The 18503-nt window shown below is 45.7% G+C and overlaps 1 pseudogene; it reads left to right on the forward strand.

Moving 5' to 3' along the window:
- Positions 1-230: 230 nt before the first annotated feature.
- On the forward strand, positions 231-11935 carry LOC109734907 (anthocyanin regulatory R-S protein-like; annotated as a pseudogene).
- Positions 11936-18503: the final 6568 nt, after the last annotated feature.

Raw genomic sequence — 18503 nt, forward strand, 5'->3', positions numbered from 1 at the left:
GTTTGTTCTTTATGATCTTGGTTGAGAAAATCTGCCGCCAAGTTCCTTAATTAGCACCAGTGCAACAGAGCAAAGAGATTTCAGCTTGCATGGACTAAATTAGCTAAGAAGATGCATCATGCTTACTATAAACACAAGAAACGGAGCTATAGCTTCATTGATTTGTTTATTTTTGCTTCCTTGCTCGCTCTAACTTCACCTCGTTTGCATGCATGCATATGAAGGAAGGAAATAGTGTTGTAATGGCGCTGCCAATAGTTCATCCGAGCCAGGAAGAACCTACCCTACTGCCGCCGGCCGGGAAGCAATTCAGCAACCAGCTGGCTGCTGCTGTGAGGAGCATCAACTGGAGCTACGCCATATTCTAGTCCATTTCGGCCAGCCGTCCAGGGTAAAAATTAATATACGGAATCCATCCGATTGATGATCACTCGAGCTAGTTGTAATACTTTTCAACTTTGTCCGGAACAAAGCCGTTTTCTTTCGTCTAACGATTTTACTCCGTAGGGTTCTGACGTGGAAGGACGGGTTCTACAACGGCGAGATAAAGACGAGGAAGGTCACCAGCTCAGCGGACCTCACCCCCGACCAGCTCGTCCTGCAGAGGAGCGAGCAGCTGAGGGAGCTCTACGAGTCCCTCCTCTCCGGCCAGTGCGACCACCGGGCGAGGCGTCCGGCCGCCGCGCTGTCGCCGGAGGACCTCGGGGACGCCGAATGGTACTACATCGTCTGCATGGGTTACGCCTTCCGCCCTGGCCAAGGGTATGTACCTCATGAACAACTCCTCTGATCCATAATCATATCCACAAGGACCGATGCTTGTGCACCTACAGTAGTACTAGTTAGCATCTTATCTTGATAAGATTATTCTACTGTAGGCTGAAGTGTTTGCTATGGTCAGGTTGCCAGGCAGAAGTTTTGCAAGCAACGAGCATGTTTGGCTGTGCAATGCTCCGTGCGCAGACACCAAAACTTTCCAAAGAGCGCTCTTAGCAAAGGTACGTGTAATTGCACCGCACGAGTGTCTCTCAGGCCTCACTCTCCAATACTATCTGACTAATCTGTACCCGAGCTATATATTTTGGATCTTGACTAATATATATCATGGTCCACTGTGTACGTATGGTGCCCATGCTACCTGCCGGTTAAATCAGACGGCGTCTATCCAGGTTAGCTAGCGCATTACGTGGTGCACCGTATCACCTGTGGATACCGTTCAGGTTTCTGACCCCAAGGGTCACACTTTTTCAGACAGTCGCCTGCATTCCCTTGATGGGTGGTGTGCTTGAGCTCGGGACGGCGGATATTGTGAGTTTTTGTCCCGTCAAACAGATGAAATTCAGTTTTGTTTAAAAATGAACGGAATAATAACTGTATATTTCCATTCAATATATCTTTGCACACGTGGGTAGACAACAAACACAAATATGTGGATCTAAATATAGCAAATAATAGATGTACTAGTATTTCCAAATCCACACACTGTCTGCTTGTGTAGCATTCTAGCTCACATGCATCTTTATTAATCAAATGCTACCGCATGTAAACTAGATCTATATATACATCTATTTATTTTATTCAGAAACTTGTAAATATTATTTTGATTTTTTTAATAAAATTTCATCCTCACTAGAGCCCTGATCTCCAAATGACTCACTCAAGCTGCCATGCCAACTCTGGTACTTTCTCCGTCCGAAAAAGTTTGTCCCTCAAATGGATGTATCTAGCATCAAGTTAGTACTAGATACGTTCATTTGAGAGACAAGTTTGAGTCAAAAATTTTCGGACGGAGGGAGTACAAGTTTGTCCTCCTTTCATTCTTTCCCTGCCTCCCTTTGGCGCTTACAAATGCGGAGGAAGTCGGCCTTGTTTGAGGCCTCTGCTACGTTCTTTTAGGGTGTCTTCTTTCAAGGACAAACAACACAATAATGTTGCCTGTCATTTCCATTAAGAAGGAAAGGTGTTTAATTATAAGCAAATGATGGTAACAAAACATGCACTTGTTACACGACACAGAAACCACCACCAGCACACTCACTATCTAGGACTACTACTCCTAATCTCTGTCGCTGCTTACCTAGCCTTTTTCGAAAGCATAAGTTCTTATGCCGCCAACGCGATCACTCTTTGCACTGACAATACTTTTCCATCAATTACTCCAGCACTCCGCTCTAGCCAAAGCTTACGTAAACCCGTATTCATAATTTTTGCCATCTCATCAACACTAATCTGGGGAGTTCTTCTATCCATCGAGCGCCATCATTCTCTGACTTTGGCGTCCACATTAGGTGTCAACTGTTGTAGCCAAAAGGTACGCAGGAAACGAAACCAGAACTGCCTCGCAAATGGACACTACACCAACATACTCCCCCCATCCACATATATATAGGGTCTAATACGAGTTTCGAGGTTACCTTTAATCATAGGTTAAAGTAATAGTATATGACATACATCTTACACAAAGCATACTGTCAAATTCGTGAGTGAAAGGAGTTTCTAATGTTATAATTTTTACTAGCAATGTGCCCGTGCTTTGCAACGGATCCAAAGTAAAATAATATTTGTTCACAAACTTGAAACAAAACACTCTAATTTTGATATACATATTACATGTGTCACTAAAAATATATTTTGTTTCCGTCAAAAATATATTTCTCGGTCTTTTATGATGAGGTGAGAGAGGGATGTGGTTGGTTTCAAGATACTAACGGGTTTTCTGCAAATTGAAGCAGAGAAGTGGACTATTGTTGCAAAAGGCCACAACTTACCTCATAGTTGTTATATGCAAATCTAATAATTAGAGATAACGGATGACAGCACACCATCATCACCAACTGAGTCTTTCATAGGAGGAGTAAAGATATCATACATCTCATTTTTTTAATCAATGGTCAAACACAACCTCTACAACATGCAACAAGAAGGATGTTGCAATCCCTGCCTCATGAGGCGGTTCATAGTCCAACAACAATTTTGCATAACCAACCAAGTGAAGAACCGCTCCTCGGAGGGGGGGGGGGGGGCTCATTTGTCCATAGAGACTTAGCATAATCAATATGTTTAGTGCTTGGAAAAAAAGGCCGAATGGGCCTAGTAAACTCCATTTGCCGCCAGCCTCCCCTATAAACAATCAGACTCATTGTTCACAGAGGGCGCCTGTTGGACTAACCACCAAAATTCTATGAAACCAAAGATCGCACCTAGCGAAAATTTTCTACAAATGTAATTGATCCATTGATTGCACTCCGAAGCTCCCGCCGCAATTCTCTTCTTCCCTCATTTAGCCTTGATGAAAGGGTATAAGTTGGGAGCAATATCAAAAGGACTTCGCCCCTGGATCCACCTGCTATGCCAGAAACTCACCCAATCGCTCTTTCCAATCGAGTACTTAGTCGCAACAAGGAACAATTGCGTGGCCTCCTTAGAAATAGCATGAAAGGCAGACCACACCCTAATCAGACTCGTACTATGAAGCCATAGCCACCACATATGTAAAGCATTGTTTAGGAAATCCAGACGACTAACACTGAGCCCGCCAAACCGCAGAGGCTTGCAGACCTGCTCCCATACCACCAAACAGTGACCACCCTTAACCTCTTGGGACCCTCTCCGGTAAAAACCTCAACAAATCTTCGTAATGGCCTTGAACACCCATGGAGGAAGATCAAGAAACAACACGTGGTGAATAGTAATAGACATGAGTACCTCCTTGATTAATGTCAGCCGGTCAGTCGTGAACAACAACAAGGTCTTCCAAGTCGCCCATCTATTAGGCCAAATACGTGCACATAAATTAGGCCATTGGACATGGAAGAGAAGCCGCGAGAACATCCAAATCGACTCCCTCACATCAGATTTATGAATACGCATTTCTGAAGATTATCCACAAGACCTGAAGCGTCACCAAATAGCACCAAGATCTCCTTCGTCGCCAACAACTCGCTTTCCTTTGGTTTGAGGAAAACCACGACATCATCCAGATAAAGCGATAGCCAGTGACGAACACCACATCTATCTAAAGGTTCAAACACTCCAGAAGACTCCCTTTATCCACCATAGCATTGAGAATATCCATGACCAGAAGGAACAAGAGGGGGAGAGAGGGTTACCTACACTCGGTTTACTGTTGATCGACACCTTAGAACTTGCCATGGTAAGGAGCAAGGAAACCAAAGAACATCACCTCGGACCAAAACCCCTCTTCTTCATGACTTGCAGCAACATAGGCCATGAAATCGAATCAAAGGCACGCACAATATGCATTTTGATGAAGATGGAAGGGGCCTTGCAATTATGGAAGAGCCACCAGCCCACCACCGCTCTCCTAGTCTACCTCTCCTTCTCTCGTCGTTGTCAGCTCGGGTTTGCGGCTCCATTTTCTAAGGGTGAGGGACACGAAGGGAAAAATTAGGCACCATTCCTAATCCCAATTGTAGATTAGCTAGGTGTTGTAGCATAGGAAGCGTGCTACCATAGCAGTGTTGCATAAACAACTCGCATGTGTCATCAGTGGCACTCTATTTGCCTCGACAGACAGAAGGTGAACCAAACACTCGTATCACCTAGCTTCGCTACTAGTCAAGGGGGCGTGGGGTGCGTTGACCAGTTGGCTAGCGGCGGCAAATTTGACAAATTTGACCTATAGACGAAATCAAATCACAGAATGAACTATCCGTGAAACTATTTCACGCGGCTGACCTTTTTGTGTGACGTCCGACACGAAGGCGTCACACTACACTGTGCAACGCCTCACAGATAGGCGTTACACGGCCAGCGTCGCACCCGTGTGATCAGAAAATTACTAAGTCAGTGTGCAGCGCCTGAGAGCTAGGCGCCACACTATACAGTGTAGCGCCTAGCTCCTAGGCGTTGCACTAGTGCAGCGCCTAGCTCCCAGGCGTTGCACTAGTGCAGCGCCTGAGAGCTAGGCGCCATGGGTCAGCCGCGTGAAATAGTTTTACGGACAGTTTATTCTGTGATTTGATTTCATCTATAGGTCAAATTTGTTAAATTTGCCGCTAGCGGCACGCGACTGTCTATGCGCGCCCAGCCTACGACCTGCATTCGAGCCCTAGGCTCAACAGGTTTTCAAGACCCTTGTCTTGTGCCATGGCAGTAAGTTGTCAGATTTTTGTACCTCGGATTCTCCATAAGTTTTTGTACCATCTGAGTGAAATTTCTGTAACAACAAATAAAAATCTCCAATGCAAAATAATGGTTATACCATTTGCTTGGCACCCGCACGAAGTCATGAAGATACAATACCAAATCAATCGATAAAAATAGTTGTTTGAGTTCTTCGCCAATGAAATGCTATTATACTGATTAATTCCTTCGAATATAAGTTAAAATAAAGCAAAGCGCTATTGCTCGATTTGCTAGGTTTTGGAGGACAGGGACATGTTGAACTGGATCAACACATCTTTCTGGGACCTACAGTTCACGACATGCTCGAAATCGGCGGAGCCGAACTCCAACCCATCGGCAGACGATGCTGGGGAGGCCGACATCGTGTTCGAAGACCTCGACCGCAACACCATGGCCGTGGTGATCCCCGGGGAACTCGAGCTAGGGCAGGTCGAGTTCATGTCCGACAGCACAAAGGAGATTAACGAGTTCTACGGCCTCTGCGACGAGCTGGACGTGGAGGCTCTCGAGGAAAACTGGATCATGGGCGGGTCTTTCGAGGTCATGTCTTCACCGGAAGCACTGCCAGCTCCTGCCGCCACCGTTGGGATCACCGATGGTGCTATCACATTTAGCTCATCGTGCTTTGCGGCTTGGAAGAGATCATGGGACTCGGCCGAAGCGTAGCTGCACCGGTCGACGGGGAGTCACAGAAGTTGCTGAAGAAAGCTTTAGCCAGTGGCGCATGGGCAAATAATGGTGGCGACGACACTGCGAGAGCTCAGGAAAGCATCAACACCAAAAACCATGTCATTTCGGAGAGGAGGCGCCGGGAGAAGCTCAACGAGATGTTTCTGATTCTCAAGTCGTTGGTCCCGTCTATTCACAAGGTAAAGTGTACCTTTTGTTACTTTTTGTGGTGTGTGCACTTTTTTCGAAAAAAAAACAGTGCGCACACCACAAAAAGAAAAGAAAAAAGTTACTACACATATGTGTTTCATACTGAAAAGAGTACGCTTTTTCTTTATTTTTTTCTGAATTGTGATTGCAGGTGGACAAGGCATCCATTCTAGCTGAAACGATAGCCTATCTCAGGGACTGGAGCACAAGGTGGAGGAGCTAGAATCCAACAGGGCGGCCGGAATAGCTGTGAGGAAATGCCATGAAGTCCCTGGGAAGAAGGTGTTAGCTGGTTCCAAGAGAAAGGCGCCGGAGGTCGGCGGGGACGACGCGGAAAGGGTGCTCACCAAGGACGACGGCCTGAGCAGCGTCGTCAACGTCACCGTGACGGACAAAGAGGTGCTCCTGGAGGTGCAATGCCAGTGGAAGGAGCTGCTCATGACACAAGTGTTTGATGCCATTAAGAGTCTCTGCCTGGACGTGCTCTCCGTCCGTGCTGTTAGAGTAGTCATTATGGTATACGACTTCTAGTCCAAGTCAGTTTTGTACCCCTACCTTAAATCGGTTTGCACCCTCTTATATACTCTTGTATGCCGCACCAAATCATCAATAAGCAACAGTTTTATTCAGCTTTCATGGTATCAGATACCGGTCCCAGGGTTTAGGGTATGGCTCCGCCAACGCCACCGCCGCCGCCGCCGCCCGGCTACTTCGAGCGCCGGGCCGCACTCATCGCCAAGGCTGCCAACGCCGCGGCCGCTTCTCTCTCGGCCCTCACCATAGCTCCACAAAACTACCCTGCACCCATCCTCGCTGCACCAATATCTCTTGCTGACACAATCTCCGACGTCAGCCTCTACATCCCGATAGTTCTTGATCTCGCCGCCCACAACTACTACCATTGGAGACATCTCTTCGATCTCCACCTCGGCCGCTGCAACCTGCGCTCGCATGTCGCCGCCAACTGTCTTCCCCGCCCCGACGATCCGCAATGGTTGAAAGACGATCTCGCGATCGTCCAGTGGTTCTACACCCGCATCACCACCGAGATCTTCAACATGCTCGATCACGACGGCGCCACCGCTGTCAACATCTGGCACTCCCTCCGTCAGCTCTTCCAAAGCAACACCGACGCTCGGAAAAACGCTCTCCACACCGAGCTTCGCAATATGGTGCAAGGAGACGCCCCGGTGAACCTGTTCTGCCTGCGCGTTAAGACCATTGGTGATGAGCTCCGCGAACTCGGCGATACAGTTAGCGACTCACAGCTAATCAATATCGTCGTCGTCGGCCTCAGCGAAGACTTTGACAAGCAAGCCTCGTTCATACCGATGATACGGCCCCCTCCTACCATCGCTGAAGTTCATTCCTTGCTACAACTCGCGGTGGAAACACAAGCTCGCAAGGACTCTCGCCCCAAGGTCTTTCATGCTGCGGCTCGTCCTCCTCTGTCGTCTACACCAGCGCCGCCTTCCAGGCCGGCTCCTGCCGCCGGGCCGTCCGCATCGTCATCTGTTCAACCGCCCCCAGGCTGGCGTCCTAGTCCGAACTACCGCGGCAAAAACCCTATCTACAGGCCGCCGTCGACTCGTTCGGTTCCGCCTACGACATCACCAGCACCGAGTCCTGCACCACCCACCAGTGCTCCATCTGCGGTTGCATGGCGGCCTCCTCATGATCCTTGGACGGGGCTTGTTCAAGCATGGCCCATGCCCTGGTCCGCTCCGTCCACCCTCGGTGCTCCGCCGGCATACTCAGGTGCCTGGCAACCCGGCCTTCGGCTGCCTACTGGTGCTCCCGGGGTTCTCAACCCCCGGCAGCCGGCCAATGCCTATCACGCCACCCCGACGTATGCTCCTTATGGTCATTACAGCACCGACGGCCGCGCCTACTACACACCTCAGCCGGCCCTGCTCCCGACGCCACCCCCACCACAGCCGGCCAATGCCTACTACACTCCCCAGCCGGCTCTACTGCCTTCACCATCGTATCCGCCGGCACTGCTTCCGACGCCACCCTCACCTGCGACGCCGAGCTGGGATCAAGCTGCCTTTCTCCAGGCCATGAATAACTTTGCTGCACAAGGAAACTCAGGTACGGATTGGATCTTTGATTCAGGGGCCTCTAGTCATATGTCTGCATCTAGTAATTGGTTATCTTCTTGCACTAAATCTCCTTTCCCTTCCATTATCCTTGGAGATGGATCATCTATTCCTATATATTGTGTTGGCCAGGCTCAACTTCCCTCTTCCACCAAACCTCTTTTACTTCGCGATGTTCTAGTTGCACCCACCCTCATTAAAAATCTTATCTCTGTTCGCCAATTTACTTGCGACAATCTAGTTTCGGCTGAATTTGACCCTTTTGGTTTATCTGTGAAGGATTACCTGACCAAGGCCGAGATCGCTCGCTTCAATAGCTCCGGTGATCTTTATTCTCTTAATGGAGTTCCTGCCGCCACCCCTCCAACATCCATGCTGGCCTCCGTCGATCTCTGGCATCGTCACTTGGGCCATCCCAACCCCGCCGTCTTAGCTTCTATGCTTAGTGAATTTACCATACCATGTAATAGGGACTCTCATAATTCTGTGTTTTGCGAGTCTTGTCAATTAGGCAAACATGTGCGTCTTCCCTTTAGTTCCGCTAGTTCTTGTAGCACTTATCCCTTTGAATTAATACATTGTGATTTATGGACCTCTCCCATTGCAAGTGTTTCGGGTTTTAAATACTACCTTGTTATCCTAGATGATTTCACCCACTTTGTCTGGACTTTTCCTCTACGCAACAAATCCGAGGTCCATTCTCTTTTCCTTAATTTTCAACGCTATTTGTCTGTTCACTTCTTCCTCCCAATTCGCTTTATCCAATGTGACAATGGTCGCGAGTTTGATAACATTAAAAATCATACTTTCTTCTTACAACATGGCATCCTGCTTAGGTTCTCATGTCCCTACACCTCCCCTCAAAATGGTAAAGCAGAACGCTCTCTCCGCACCCTCAATGATATAGTTCGCACTCTCCTCATTCAATCATCTATGCCTCCCAAGTTTTGGGCTGAAGCCCTACACATGGCCACCTTCCTTCTAAATATTCGACCTTCTAAAACTAAACCCAACACTACTCCCTATTATTCCCTCTTTCTTTCCCATCCCGACTACTCCGCGGTTCGTGTTTTTGGCTGTCTCTGTTTTCCCAATGCCTACGCCACTTCTGCAAATAAATTGTCACCACGCTCTATCCCATGTGCTTTTCTCGGCTTCTTTGACGAGCACAAAGGCTATCGCTGTCTCGACCTTCACACCGGACACGTTCATGTCTCTCGTCATGTCACGTTTGCTGAGCACATTTTTCCTTTCTCACAACGCACTACTACACCATCCAACACCCCTAGCTCCGCAAACACCCCCTCTCCCCGTCCTTTCCAACTATATACTCCCCTACCTGCCGAACACAACTTATCACCACCACCATTAACACCCACCATAGCCAATCCCAACCATACACTCACCCCACCGGAGACGTCCCCAACACCCCCGACCCCTGCTCCCTCCCCAACACCCCCGGCCCCTACTCCCACTCCACCACCCAGCCCTGCTCCCACTCCACCACCCAGCCCTACTCCTTCGTCTGACTCTTCCGCTGCGCCGGACTCACCAGTACCCACCTTACCCCCTCGTGCTATTCCTACAGCAGCCCCGATTAATGATCATCGCATGCGTACTAGGGCCAAATCAGGATTTCATCAACCCCAAGACCGCCTAAACCTTCATACCTCCGTATCTCTCACTTCTCTTCCAAAGAATTACAAAACTGCTCTACTTGATCCCAATTGGGCCGCTGCCATGCAAGAAGAATATAATGCTTTACTTCAAAACAACACCTGGCAACTTGTTCCTCGTCCTCCCAATACAAATATTGTTTCTGGCAAATGGATTTTTCGCCAAAAGTTCCACTCCGATGGGAGCCTCTCACGATATAAAGCCAGGTGGGTTTGTCGTGGCTTTTCTCAGCAACAAGGAAGTGATTACGAAGAAACCTTCTCTCCTGTTGTTAAACCTAGCACCATTCGCACCGTTCTTAGTGTTGCTGTCTCCTCTTCATGGCCCATTCACCAACTTGATGTTAAAAATGCTTTCCTCCATGGTTCCCTTCAAGAAACTGTCTACTGCCAGCAACCTCTGGGTTTTGAAAATCCATCCTTTCCAACTCATGTATGTCTTCTTCAGAAATCTCCCTACAGTCTTAAACAGGCCCCACGAGCTTGGTTTCAACGCTTCTCCTCCTTCATTCAAACAATAGGCTTCACTCCATCTCTCTCCGACACCTCTCTTTTTGTGTATCATCAAACTTCTGACACTGCCTATTTACTTCTCTATGTAGATGATATCATTCTTACCGCCTCCTCTCAAAAGTTCTTAGATCATATTGTCTCTCTTCTTAGATCTGAATTTTCTATGACTGACCTAGGACTCCTTCATCATTTCTTAGGCATTGCTGTTGTTCGAGATTCCTCCAGCCTTTTTCTTTCCCAACGCCAGTATATTCTTGATCTTCTTAACCGTGCTGGTATGCTTGACTGTCAATCATCTCGCACTCCTGTCGATACTAGTTTTAAACTTTCGGCTATCGGTGAACCCTTTTCCGATCCTACTCTCTATCGTAGCCTAACAGGTGCTCTCCAATATCTCACCATTACTCGTCCTGAAATCTCTTTTGCTGTTCAACAAGCATGTCTCTATATGCATGATCCCCGGGTTCCTCACTATAATCATGTTAAACGCATTCTTCAGTATTTAAAAGGAACTCTCAATCATGGTCTCCACCTCAATAATTCTTCTCCAAACTCGCTTACCGCATACTCTGATGCAGACTGGGCTGGTTGTCCTGACAATCGAAGGTCCACTTCCGGTTTTTGTGTTTTTCTTGGTAACAATTTGATTTCTTGGTCTTCGAAAAGACAGGTTACAGTCTCACGTTCGTCGGCCGAGGCTGAGTATCGCGCTGTGGCACATGCCGTTGCAGATACAATCTGGATTCGGCAGTTACTCTCCGAGCTACACAGGCCTATTGAGCAGGCCACTATTGTCTACTGTGACAACATATCAGCAGTCTACATGACCAGCAATCCAGTTCAACACCGACGCACAAAGCATATTGAGATTGATATTCATTTTGTTCGTGAAAAGGTTGCTCTTGGTCAGGTTCGGGTGCTTCATGTTCCCTCTACGGCTCAGTTTGCTGACATTTTCACCAAGGCACTGCCTACTAAGCCGTTTCAAGATATCTGTTTCAGTCTCAACGTCGTCGAGCCTGCCGTTGATACTGCGGGGGGATGTTAGAGTAGTCATTATGGTATACGACTTCTAGTCCAAGTCAGTTTTGTACCCCTACCCCAAGTCGGTTTGTACCCTCTTATATACTCTTGTATGCCGCACCAAATCATCAATAAGCAACAGTTTTATTCAGCTTTCACGCGCGTCGACGCCCGACGGCCTCCTCGCTCTCAAGATACGAGCTCAGGTCTGGGAGTAAGCTCGTTCCGGCAATAGAGATGCAGCATTAATGGGAGGCCAATATTGATTTACTGATGTGCTTTAAACTGTTGCAGTTTGCCGGTCCTGGCGCCATGGAACATGGGATGATCAGCGAAGCACTTCAGATAGTTATACGCAGGCGGTGAAAGGACGCGGCTGAAAGCATGACACTGGACTGTAGATTTGTAAATCTCGTGGCTATCGGCACCCCTTCATTAAGTGGATATGAGTAGCGACATATGTTGCCAAGACGATGGCTTCAAACTTGCTGATGTAGCATTATTTTGTAAAGTCTTTATGAATAATTAATAAAGTGTCTGCATGCATTGCCGAAATAAAGAGGCCGGCGGTCTTCCTCCTTTTCTAAAAATAAAATAAAATCAAAGGCAGCAGATCTGAACTAACAACCCGGGTGGCAAATGCTATCTCGTGCACAGCTCACAAACCGCAATAAGCATGGATTAAACACATGGAACCATGAACATGTATTGCCGATGAGATGCAAAGGTAAATACACTTACGAGCCGAGGAGACGGGGCCAACGTGGGGCGTGATGCCGCAAATACAATCGTGATCACCCCCTCTGTCCCGGTGCCGATCGAGCAGATCAGCACACAAGCAGTAAATCACGTGATGAAACTTCGCCGTGGTCAGCTGTACTTAATAATTAGCTGAAGCATGCTCTATCTTTAGTGTATCCACACGCACTCTTCATATTTGCATCTATATGCATGATGCGTACAGTAAACCCTACCAAGGCAGGATGCACAGCGGTGCAAGGCCGGTGACGTTTCTCGCAAGGAAAAATGTCAAGCATGGAGAGCATGTGCAGCCCTGGCGCCTCAACAAACAGAAACCACCAAGCGCTGATCAATCAACTTGCGGACGTACAAATCGATGAAGACCAGATCCACCATAGGTCACGGCCCCATACATTTCAAACACTTTTTTAATAAACTGGATGAAATTCATGGAAACAAGGCTGGTTTCCATATAAACATTTGATGGATTGTATATAAACACGTCCGGATTTCATGTAAACACGACGGATTTTTTTATATTTACATCAAAGCGATGCTAGTCCGGCTCTAAAGTATAATTAATCCATAATCTAAATGGTCGCGGGTGCACTTTTCCTGTCTTCAGCCTTCAGCCCCGAGAACTCACTACAGGAATCAGCTGCTTTACCGTCTGCCATGACAGACGGCAAATGACCAAAAAACTGACGGCAAAGGTCTTTGTCGTCAGCCGCGGACGGCAAACCTGTCCGACACTGTAAGTTACGGTAAACAGCTGCTTTGCCGTCTGTTTTCGGACAGCAGACGACAAAGACCCCTTTGTCGTCGGCGGCAAACGGCAAAGAACTAACGTTATGCCACGTGCCAGCAGATGGCAAACATGCCCTCCCCTTTGCCGTCTGCCATCTGACGTCAGCAGATGCATCATGCCCTCCCCGTTCTTTGTCGTCTGCCACAGAGGACAAACCGCCCCAGCATTTGCCGTCTGCCACAGATGGCAAAGTGACCAAATGGGTCAACTCCCAGGTTGCATAGGTTGCTGCCATGTGGCCTCTTTGTCGTATGTGGCAGACGGCAAAGAGCCTGCATTGCCTTTTTTCTTCTTTTGTTTTTTCTTATATCCAAGCATTTTCACAGCAAACATATGATTTTTTTTTCACAGGGCAATTTCACAGCAAACATATGACATATCCAACACATAAGTTTCATCATACATGCATAGTTCCATCCAACCATACATAGCAAGTTCCACATACATAGCATGCATATTACAATAGTTTCATCCATATAGCAAGTCCACATTGTTCATCGATACAAACGAAAAACAGAAAGGGAGAACAAGCACTCCATCAATTCAAGCTTCCGTGAAGTGAATGAAATCTGCAAAATGGGAAATAAGAAAGTTAGAAGAAGACTAGAAGAAGAAGAAGAAGAAGAAGAAGAAGAAGTATATGGTATTTATGAGCTAACTTAGGTAAAAATGACATTTATGAGCTAACTTAGGTAAAATAGATCATTTATGAGCTAACTTAGGTAAAATAAATCATTTTGGAGCTAACTTAGGTAAAATGGATTATTTTGGAGCTAACTTAGGTAAAATGGACCATTTTGGAGCCAACCTAGATAAAATGGATCATTATGAGCTAACCTAGGTAAAATAGATCATTTATGAGCTAACCTAGGTAAAATCATTTTGGAGGTAACTTAGGTAAAATGGATATTTTGGGAGCTAACCTAGGTAAAATGAATCATTTTGGAGCTAACTTAGGTAAAATGGATCGTTTTGGAGCTAACCTTGGTAATGATGTCATTTTTGAGTTAACTAAGCATATTATGTCGTTTTTGACATATGTAAGCTAAGTATATGTCATTATTGAGCTAACCTAGGTAACTAAGCATATTAGAGCTAACTTAACATATTAGAGCTAACTTACTATATTAGAGCTAACTTAGGTCATTTTGGAGCTAACTTAGGTACAATTGATTATTTTGGAGCTAAGTAAGCTTATTCATTTTCGAGGAAAATAAGCTAAGTATATGATATTTATGAGGTTACCAAGGTTGTTATGTCATTTTTGACCTAAGTAAGCTAATTGTGCTATTTTGACATAAGTAAGCTAAGTGTATGTCATTATTGAGCAAACCTAGGTAACTAAGTATATTAGAGCTAACTTAGCATATTAGAGCTAACTTAGGTCATCTTGGAGGAAACAAAGCTAAGTATAGATCATTTTAGAGCTAACTTACGTAAAATGGATCATTTTGGAGCTAAGTAAGCTTATTATGTCATTTTGGAGGGAAATAAGCTAAGTCTAGGTCATTATGGTAAGCATATTGGAGGAAATAAAGCTAAGTCTAGGTCATTATGCATTTGTTAAGCAAAACACTAGAGAAAACTTACCCTCATCACGGAGGTGAAGCACCGGGGTTGCTCGTGCCGGTACCACCTGGAGAAGGATCATGCGATGCTGATAACCCACAAGTATAGGGTATCGCAACAATTTTCGAGGGTAGAGTATTCAACCCAAATTTATTGATTTGACACAAAGGGAGCCAAAGAATATTTGCAAGTATTAGCAGCTGAGTTGTCAATTCAACCACACCTGGAGATTAATTATCTGCAGCAAAGTGATCAGTAGCAAAGTAGTATGATAGTTTTGACAGTAGTAGCAGTAGTAGTAACAGTAACAGTGATAGCAATGATTTTGTAGCAAGTGTAACAGTAACAGTAGTAGTAACTTTGTAGAAACAATATCAGAGAAATTCTTAAGCATTGGATCGGTGAATTTGTTGGACGATATGTTGGGGAACGTAGTAATTTCAAAAAATTTCCTACGCACACGCAAGATCATGGTGATGCATAGCAACGAGAGGGGAGAGTGTTGTCCACGTACCCTCGTAGACCGACAGCGGAAGCGTTATCACAACGCGGTTGATGTAGTCGAACGTCTTCACGATCCGACCGATCAAGTACCGAACGCACGGCACCTCCGAGTTCTACACACGTTCAGCTCGATGACGTCCCTCGAACTCCGATCCAGCCGAGTGTTGAGGGAGAGTTTCGTCAGCACGACGGCGTGGTGACGATGATGATGTTCCACCGACGCAGGGCTTCGCCTAAGCTCCGCAATGGTATTATCGAGGTGTAATTTTGTGGAGGGGGCACCGCACACGGCTAAGAGATCTCAAGGATCAATTGTTGTGTCTCTGGGGTGCCCCCCTGCCCCCGTATATAAAGGAGCAAGGGAGGAGGAGGCCGGCCCTAGGAGGGGGCGCACCAAGTGTGGAGTCCTACTAGGACTCCCTAGTCCTAGTAGGATTCCACCTCCCATAAGGAATAGGAAAAGAGGAAGGGAAAAAGAGAAGGAAGGAAGGGGGCGCCCCCTTTCTCTAGTCCAATTCGGACCAGACCAAGGGGAGGGGTGCGGCCACCCTTGAGGCCCTTTTCCTTCTTTCCCGTATGGCCCAATAAGGCCCAATACGTATTCCCGTAACTCTCCGGTACTCCGAAAAATACCCGAATCACTCGGAACCTTTCCGAAGTCCGAATATAGTCGTCCAATATATCGATCTTTACGTCTCGACCATTTCGAGACTCCTCGTCATGTCCCCAATCTCATCCGGGACTCCGAACTCCTTCGGTACATCAACATACATAAACTCATAATAAAACTGTCATCGTAACTTTAAGCGTGCGGACCCTACGGGTTCGAGAACTATGTAGACATGACCGAGACACGTCTCCGGTCAATAACAAATAGCGGGACCTGGATGCCCATATTGGCTCCCACATATTCTACGAAGATCTTTATCGGTCAGACCGCATAACAACATACGTTGTTCCCTTTGTCACTGGTATGTTACTTGCCCGAGATTTGATCGTCGGTATCTCGATACCTAGTTCAATCTCGTTACCGGCAAGTCTCTTTACTCGTTCCGTAACACATCATCCCACAACTAACTCATTAGTCACAATGCTTGCAAGGCTTATAGTGATGTGCATTACCGAGTGGGCCCAGAGATACCTCTCCGACAATTGGAGTGACAAATCCTAATCTCGAAATACGCCAACCCAACAAGTACCTTTGGAGACACCTGTAGAGCACCTTTATAATCACCCATTTACGTTGTGACGTTTGGTAGCACACAAAGTGTTCCTCCGGTAAACGGGAGTTGCATAATCTCATAGTCATAGGAACATGTATAAGTCATGAAGAAAGCAATAGCAACATACTAAACGATCGAGTGCTAAGCTAACGGAATGGGTCAAGTCAATCACGTCATTCTCCTAATGAGGTGATCTCGTTAATCAAATGACAACTTATGTCTATGGCTAGGAAACATAACCATCTTTGATTAACGAGCTAGTCAAGTAGAGGCATACTAGTGACACTATGTTTGTCTATGTATTCACACATTTATTATGTTTCCGGTTAATACAATTCTAGCATGAATAATAAACATTTATCATGATATAAGGAAATAAATAATAACTTTATTATTGCCTCTAGGGCATATTTCCTTCAGTCTCCCACTTGCACTAGAGTCAATAATCTAGTTCACATCGCCATGTGATTTAACTTGAATAGTTCACATCACCATGTGATTAACACCCATGGTTCACATCGTCATGTGACCATCACCCAAAGGGTTTACTAGAGTCAGTAATCTAGTTCACATCGCTATGTGATTAACACCCAAAGAGTACTAAGGTGTGATCATGTTTTGCTTGTGAGATAATTTTAGTCAATGGGTCTGTCACATTCAGATCCGTAAGTATTTTGCAAATTTCTATGTCTACAATGCTCTGCATTGAGCTACTCTAGCTAATTGCTCCCACTTTCAATATGTATCTAGACCGAGACTTAGAGTCATCTAGATTAGTGTCAAAACTTGCATCGACGTAACCTTTTACGACGAGCCTTTTGTCACTTCCATAATCGTGAAACATATCCTTATTCCAGTAAGGATAATTTTGACCGCTGTCCAGTGATCTACTCCTAGATCACTATTGTACTCCCTTGCCAAAATCAGTGTAGGGTATACAATAGATCTGGTACACAGCATGGCATACTTTATAGAACCTATGGCCGAGGCATAGGGAATGACTTTCATTCTTCTTCTATCTTCTGCCGTGGTCGGGTTTTGAGTCTTACTCAATTTCACACCTTGTAACACAGTCAAGAAACTCTTTCTTTAACTGTTCCATTTTGAACCACTTCAAAATCTTGTTAAGGTATGTACTTATTGAAAAAACTTATCAAGCGTCTTGATCTATCTCTATAGATCTTGATGCTCAATATGTAAGCAGCTTCACTGAGGTCTTTCTTTGAAAAACTCCTTTATGCTTTGCAGAATAATTCTACATTATTTCCGATCAACAATATGTCATTCACATATACTTATCAGAAATGCTGTAGTGCTCCCACTCACTTTCTTGTAAATACAGGCTTCACCGCAAGTCTATATAAAACTATATCCTTTGATCAACTTATCAAAGCGTATATTCCAACTCCGAGATGCTTGCACCAGTCCATAGATGGATCGCTGGAGCTTGCATATTTGTTAGCACCTTTAGGATTGACAAAACCTTCTAGTTGCATCATATACAACTCTTCTTTGATAAATCCATTAAGGAATGCAGTTTTGTTTATCCATTTGCCATATTTCATAAAATGCGGCAATTGCTAACATGATTCGGACAGACTTTAAGCATCGCTGCGAGTGAGAAAATCTCATCGTAGTCAACACCTTGAACTTTGTCAAAAACCTTTTTCCGACAAGTCTAGCTTTGTAGATAGTAACACTACTATCAGCGTCCGTCTTCCTCTTGAAGATCCATTTATTCTCAATTGCTTGCCGATCATCGGGCAAGTCAACCAAAGTCCACACTTTGTTCTCATACATGGATCTCATCTCAGATTTCATGGCCTCAAGCCATTTTGCGGAATCCGGGCTCACCATCGCTTCTTCATAGTTCGTAGGTTCGTCATGGTCTAGTAACATAACCTCCAGAACAGGATTACCGCACCACTCTGGTGCGGATCTTACTCTGGTTTATCTACGAGGTTTGGTAGTAACTTGATCTGAAGTTACATGATTATCATCATTAACTTCCTCACTAATTGGTGTAGAAGTCACAGGAACAGATTTCTGTGATCCAATAAGGGAGCAGGTACAGTTACCTCATCAAGTTCTACTTTCCTCCCACTCACATCTTTCGAGAGAAACTCCTTCTCTAGAAAGGATCCATACTTAGCAACGAATGTCTTGCCTTGGGATCTGTGATAGAAGGTGTACCCAACTGTCTCCTTTGGGTATCCTATGAAGACACATTTCTCCGATTTGGGTTTGAGCTTATCAGGATGAAACTTTTTCACATAAGCATCGCAACCCCAAAATTTTAAGAAACGACAACTTTGGT

Source organism: Aegilops tauschii, chromosome 2, assembly GCF_002575655.3.
Source record: "Aegilops tauschii subsp. strangulata cultivar AL8/78 chromosome 2, Aet v6.0, whole genome shotgun sequence".
Taxonomy (NCBI): Eukaryota; Viridiplantae; Streptophyta; class Magnoliopsida; order Poales; family Poaceae; genus Aegilops; species Aegilops tauschii.